The sequence below is a fragment of the Saccostrea cucullata genome, unplaced genomic scaffold (assembly GCF_032062105.1).
Source record: "Saccostrea cucullata isolate Sc308-1 unplaced genomic scaffold, CSIRO_AGI_Scuc_v1 ctg21244, whole genome shotgun sequence".
Lineage (NCBI taxonomy): Eukaryota > Metazoa > Mollusca > Bivalvia > Ostreida > Ostreidae > Saccostrea > Saccostrea cuccullata.
In genome coordinates this window covers 1-7,048 of record NW_026936475.1, presented here as the reverse complement: position 1 = coordinate 7,048, position 7,048 = coordinate 1, and the positions used below count along the sequence as shown (strand labels likewise).

Genomic DNA, 7,048 nt, shown 5'->3' with positions numbered 1-7,048 from the left:
ATGGTTGATATTGGTGTTCGTTTATTTACGTTCAACAACTCTGCAAGAAAACAAATCCACTTACCATGATACGAAAACAATACAACAAATAACAGGTGAATATTGTAGGCAGTAATACAAGGTGACAAGAATGTAATATTATGTATACCTATGCTATACACAATGCAAATCAATGATAAGATCGGCTGGTAGAGATGTTATCTTATTTTCCTTCAGGAACTTAGAGAGAGAAAATCCAGGTTCCCAACTCCCCCGCAGTGTGGATTTGTTTTTGCGTTGTTGTTGTTTGGTCCGTATCGGTAAACACAGCTCTGGCAATATTTTCACTAAATATAACAAACACAATTTGATATTATCTTTTTTTTTCTTCTGTATTGGTCTAGCCAGCATATTTTGCTTGGTTATGATTTGCTATTGATTTGCATATCAAGCATTTACATGCATAAGCACAAATAGATAAAATATTATCTCAATTACTACATGAATATATTTGAAAACCGAGATGTTCAGTAAATTTAAAAATGGAATCCCTATAAAAGTAAAAAATATTGAATTAGTCTTAAGGTTCTAGATATCGAGGTTAATCTGTATTAATGTATTTTTTTTACGTAACATCAAATGAAAATCTTGAAACTTTCCGAAAAAGGCTAGAAATGTTGTCATAGCAGAAGTGTCACAGCTATCCACAATTTTAAACTTAAAGAAAAGAATCATGGCCTTTGTCGAGGCTGATTAATTAATTATCCCGAATTCACATGAACAATAGTGTCTCTTTCAAAATTTGAATTTCTTGATCCCTGTGCGGAAGCTTTGGTGTTACATGTACTTTTAAGTGGAGCTATGAGGAATTTATAGTGAAAATGCAATAAAGCCATATTTTTTTTTCTTTGAAAATCTTTTCCTACTCTTGAGCATATAGAAAGTAAACAGGGTAAATGGTAATATGAACATAAATTTCGTACTTTGCTGCTTGGCCATTTACATTCTACTGAAAGAAGTTATTTCCCTTTCATATTTTAAATTAATCACTGTAAATCATAATGTAATTAAAAGTTCAAATCAGTAACAAAATGATACAAGAATTAGTGTATTATTTATTACGAAAAATATTTTATCGTAGTTTGTGATGGTCAAGAAAGAATTGTCAGTTCTTTGGTAGAGACGGTCTTTAGTGTGTCCTGTTCTCCTGTCTCAGAAGGTAGAAATATCCCCACTTCCTGTTGTGACTTTTTTCAACGATGTTGGCAGGTTACAATGCGGTTTTTCAAACTTTATTGGGTACACTCTTCACCTGGGGACTGACAGCAGCAGGGGCTGCTCTAAGTATTTGTATTTCACAGCAGTCAGGTATTTCAAATGACGTCATTGCATGATTACATGTTATTTTTGCAGATCAATCCTCAATCCAAATCTTGACACATCACCATCGCACCTGCTCATGGTAGTGAAACGAGTTTGAGTCCCAATTCAGTCACAATTCTTTTCCCTTTCCTTCGCAGAAAAACCCTTATACTGCAGTGAAATATCGATTGAAGCTTTTCTAAAATAATTTCTTATATATTCTGAATTTAAAAATCTTGTCCAATACAACCTCTTGATTTAGCTGTATAGCTTTAAATAGCTAGGCCTATAACTTTATTAAGCTATTCAGAATAGCTTAAATTAGCTTTTTTACAACACTTTTTTTCTCAAAGGTATAATTGTCTCAGTATGTACAAAAAAGCACACCTTGTTGCAGTGATGATATATAATCTTGAACTCTTCTTACTAAAATAATGCATGTAGAAATCACTCATCAAATAGCGTCTCCTTGAGAGACTTTGTACTCAAAGTTCTACAAGTTTTGTGGCTATATAAAGCAATTGATAAAGTTACCTCTGCAATGAAATTATAGAGACCAGTTATGGTCAACAAGATAAATGATTTGTATCAGTTCAGCACAATGAGAAGCAATCATACTTATCCATGCCTCAACACACACATAAACCTATTCTCTATTGAGAAGTCGATGGCTCATTTCAATACTCCCACTTGAGGGAGTCGATGGCTTATTTCAATACTCCCCCTTGAAACGAGCCATCGACTTCTCAATGAGAATAACGTAAACCATGGACAGTTACTCTAACAATAGAAATTCTTTTTTTTTTGCTTAAAAGTATTCAAAAGCTGTAATGTTAGAACTATCTTCGATTTTGGCTGTTGTTATGATAGCCCATAGTGAATATATGAAGAGTAAAATACATACAACTTTTTGTTTATTTCTAGCAAAAAAAAACATTTTTGTGAAAAACTGTATATAAATAGCTAAATAAAGCTATTTTGAATAGCTTGATAAAACCATATAGCTATTTAAAGCTACTTAGCTAAAGTAAGAGATTGTACTGGACCTGAAGATAGGTCTTCAAAATGAAATATTGTTTCTGGTCTCATGCAATCACAGCATCCTTGCAATGGGTTCTCAGTCAAAACATTTCTGTTGGACCCCTTGCAAATGTTTCATTAGATTTTTTTGGGCTTGCTTCTCTTATATTGGAGGGGCACAATCAAAACATTTCATAAACAGTTAGATAACGTAACAAAAGAATTCAGTTTACACTTCAAATGCATGTGTTACAAGTTGTTTATCATAAAATGATTTACTTTGATTGGTTAAGAGATGTGAAAAACAATCAGATTTATAATTTTTCTGAAAGATGTCACATCAGTAAGCCAACGGATATTAAGAATAACATATTGAATGAAATATGATAGGGGTCCAATGGCAAGGTGTTCACTCAAGACCCCTGGCATTGCGAGGATGCAATCACAGAGGGTTGTCACAAGATTTTGTCTTCTTTCTATTTGACCACATGTACTCTATAAGATAAAGAGAGGAATTTCAACAGGAAAAATTTCACTACCTTAAATCAGCACAATCAGGGACCAATACACTAAAAAGTTAGTACATTTGTCCCTGCTCCCATTTTCTTTTGTCTCCTATGAATTTTTCTTGATGTTTTCAGCCAGTTTACATGTACATTCTAGATATTACCTTATATCCGTTTTTTCGTGTGTTGGAAATTTTGTGAAAAAGGGGAAGATTAGTACAGTTTTTATTTTGCGTAAGTTATTTTTTACGATTGAAGATTTTGTTGTTTAAAATGGTAATGTTTTTATGTCACATTATAGCTGAGATAATTTCTGTTTGTTTTATATTTTGCGAAATAAAAATGGTCGCCAAAAATGCAAAAAATGGATCATCGCGAAAAAAACCTGGAAATACGGTAATTAATTGGGAAATTAATTATCAAAAAAAAAAAAGTTAAGAATTTTTCTTGAATGTTTCAGCCAGTTTACATTCTACATATCATTTGATTGGAAAATGATCATATTCAAAAAAACTTGTGAACGTTATGAAATGGACACCTTTATTAAGGTTTTACATCTCATGACACTTTTCCTAGCTGAAAAAGCTAAGAAAAAAATGAGATATCAAAGGATTTGAGATTCCAGGTTAAAATACTTAAATATATATATAAGTAGCTAAGATCTCCAGATCACTGCGATGGTATTCAATGGTATTCAAGATGTCTGTGTTCAAGATACCAAGGCTCAACTGTATTCTGATGTCAGATGTAGATGCATAATATCTTTAACTAAATAAAAAACATTAACTTTTTCAGCTAAAATTTTTTAGCTCACCTGAGCCGAAGGCTCAAGTGAGCTTTTCTGATCACATTTTGTCCGTCGTCCGGCTGTCTGTCCGTCTGTAAACTTTTCACATTTTCGACTTCTTCTCAAGAACCACTGGGCCAATTTTGACCAAACTTGGTACAAAGCATCCTTGGGTGAAGGAGAATTTAAATTTTTAAAATAAAGGGCCAAGTCCCCTCACAAGGGGAGATAATCAAGAAAAGACAAAAATAGGGTTGGGTCATTAAAAAATCTCTTCTCAAGAACCACTGGGCCAGAAAAGCTGAAACTTAGGTGAAAGCATTCTGTGATAGTGTAGATTTTAAATTGTAAAAATCATGACCCCCCAGGGGAAGGGCGGGGCCACAACTGGGAATCAAAGTTTTACATAGAAATATATAGGAAAAATCTTTGAAAATCTTCTTCTCAAGAACCACTGGGCTAGAAAAGCTGAAACTTATTTGGAAGCATCCTGGGGTAGTGTAGATTCTAATTTGTTCAAATCATGATCCCCGGTTGAAGGGCGGGGCCACAATTGGGAATCAAAGTATATAGGAAAAATCTTTGAAAATCTTCTTCTCAAGAACCACTGGGCCAGAAAAGCTGAAACTTATGTGGAAGCATCCTATGGTAGTGTAGATTTTAAATTGTAAAAATCATGACCCCCCAGGGGAAGGGCGGGGCCACAATTGGGAATCAAAGTTTTACATAGAAATATATAGGAAAAATCTTTGAAAATCTTCTTCTCTAGAACCACTGGGCTAGAAAAGCTGAAACTTATTTGGAAGCATCCTGGGGTAGTGTAGATTCTAATTTGTTCAAATCATGATCCCCGGTTGAAGGGCGGGGCCACAATTGGGAATCAAAGTTTTACATAGAAATATATAGGAAAAATCTCTGAAAATCTTCTTCTCAAGAATCACTGGGCCAGAAAAGCTGAAACTTATGTGGAAGCATCCTGGGGTAGTGTAGATTCTAAATTGTTCAAATCATGACCCCCGGGGAAGGGCAGGGCCACAATGGGGAATCAAAATTTTACATAGAAATATATAGGAAAAATCTTTGAAAATCTTCTTCTCAAGAACCACTGGGCCAGAAAAGCTGAAACTTATGTGGAAGCATCCTGGGGTAGTGTAGATTCTAAATTGTTCAAATCATGACCCCCGGGGGATGCGGGGCCACAATTGGGAATCAAAGTTTTACATAGAAATATATAGGAAAAATCTTTGAAAATCTTCTTCTCAAGAACCACTGGGCCAGAAAAGCTGAAACTTATGTGCACAAGGAAGGATCCTGGGGTAGTGTAGATTTCAAAATGTCTAAATTATGATCAGTGGGGTAGGGTGGGGATGCATTATGTATTACAAGGGGGAAATCTGGTAAAGAGCAGAATGGTCAAAGCTTCTCAGGTAAGCGATGTGGCCCATGGGCCTCTTGTATTCTATCAAATATTCTAGCTGAACTGCTATGCTCATCTTTAATTAATTCTCTTTTTCAGAGAAAAGTTCTGGATGCTAGTCTGGGATTTGCAGCTGGGGTATGACTATTTAATTATATATTCCTAAAATTCAAAATGTATTTAAAGGATTGCTTTGAAATTATTTACACAGCTAGCTTGATATGTTAAATATAAGAAGGCAATTGCTAATAATTTCAGAATGATTTTACACTGCATCCTTGAGCTTTAATAAACATAAATTTAACATTTAATGAATATTCACATATTTGCTTCATTACACATTTTAAGGTTCATCACGTTAAAAACTGATCATGTATCTGTCTATCTGACATTACAACTAAATTCCTACTTTTTAGCAGTTAATTGCCTTCAAAGTAAAATTAGTCTTCTGATTTATCAAATCTGACTCGATTTCAAATTATTTGAACCTTTAACTATAGACTTAAATGTTCGGATCATACATGTAGAGTACTTGAAAATAAACCCATATATTTTCCATGGAATGATGTGATTCATGAAATATATACCTATGTGAAAAATACCAGTCAGATTATATATCTTAGCTGATAATATTCAAAACTGAAATGCATTTATATTTAATAATACTTATTCAAAACACAGAGAAACTGATAGACTATCTTGGGTTTATTTCTTAATTTAGTTATAAGAATGCACTGACTACAATATTATGATCTCCTTGAGAGGTTGATAATTGCATCTATATGTTATAAAGTATGAAAGATTTCACATCAAAAATGCATTAGATTTATTAAATATAAATGTTCTTTTAATTTTTTTTGTATAGCACATTTTTCCCAGTGTATGTATCATGAACAGACAGTATAAAACATTTAACTATTTTCTGGTTGACATCTTATCTACAGGTAATGACAGCTGCCTCCTACTGGTCTCTACTTAATCCAGCGATAGAAATGGCCGAGCACTCAGGGTTCTACGGAGATAAAGGGCAGTGGGCGTTTGTCCCTGTTGCTATTGGTTTTATACTGGGGGCAGGATTTGTCTATGGAGCAGACATCTTCATGCCTTACTTAGTAAATATCACAGTTAGATAAAAAATAATACACAACAGTTTGATATCTCGTGATATTTTATAAGTCCCTAATACACAATTGTAAAAGCTCAAGATATTCCACAAGTCCCTGTTACTGCATTCATAACAATCAATTGGTAAAAATCCACTCTTGTTTTAAAAAAAAAAAGTACAGTATACATACAGTGGAGCCTTGTATGGGTCTCAATAATCTTTGTAACTTTGTTTCCAAATAAGATTCTTAGGATTGATAGTGCTAATGTAAATCTTATATCAAAGCTTTTTGTAATATGATTGTGAAATGTTTGGTAACAGATTTTCTTCAAAAGACAATGCTGTTACAGGTTGTGTCCAGGTTGACCAATTGTATTCTCGATACATTTTTGCCGACTTTCTTTATAAGGCTGATGTGCTACTCTTTTTATGTTCCTTTTGTACAGTGTATATGCCTGAGTCTTATTGTGTACAATCTTATACAGGGAGTTGATGATGCATCAAGTCTTATGATGTCACTTGATTCCAACATGAAGGAAGAGAAAGATGGAAATATACAAATGGAATCTGCAACCAATAATTTTTATGGTGAGTATATTATGAAGTGATATATGTTAGTATCTGTAACTACTTTTACATGAAAAAGTTCAATATCATGAGTAATGTTTTCTGCAGAAAATCTGTACAACATTATTAATATAAGTAAAACTTTTACATGAATCTCCTTACAACTCTCAATGCATATTAGATATTACATTTCAAAGTGTTTGGCTCAATTAGTGTATAATTTTATTGTGCTACTTGTGCATTCCATGTTACATACTAGAACTCTTTAATTTTTTTATCTTCGAAAGAATCTTTGTTAAATAGTA

At 33.4% G+C, this 7,048-nt stretch overlaps 1 long non-coding RNA gene across 1 annotated transcript; it reads left to right on the top strand.

Annotated features, from left to right (window-relative positions):
• Positions 1-1,209: 1,209 nt before the first annotated feature.
• Positions 1,210-6,764, top strand: LOC134245679 (uncharacterized). Its single transcript, XR_009987489.1, has 4 exons — positions 1,210-1,347; positions 5,171-5,209; positions 6,016-6,183; positions 6,662-6,764. It is a non-coding gene; the product is annotated as an uncharacterized LOC134245679 (long non-coding RNA).
• Positions 6,765-7,048: the final 284 nt, after the last annotated feature.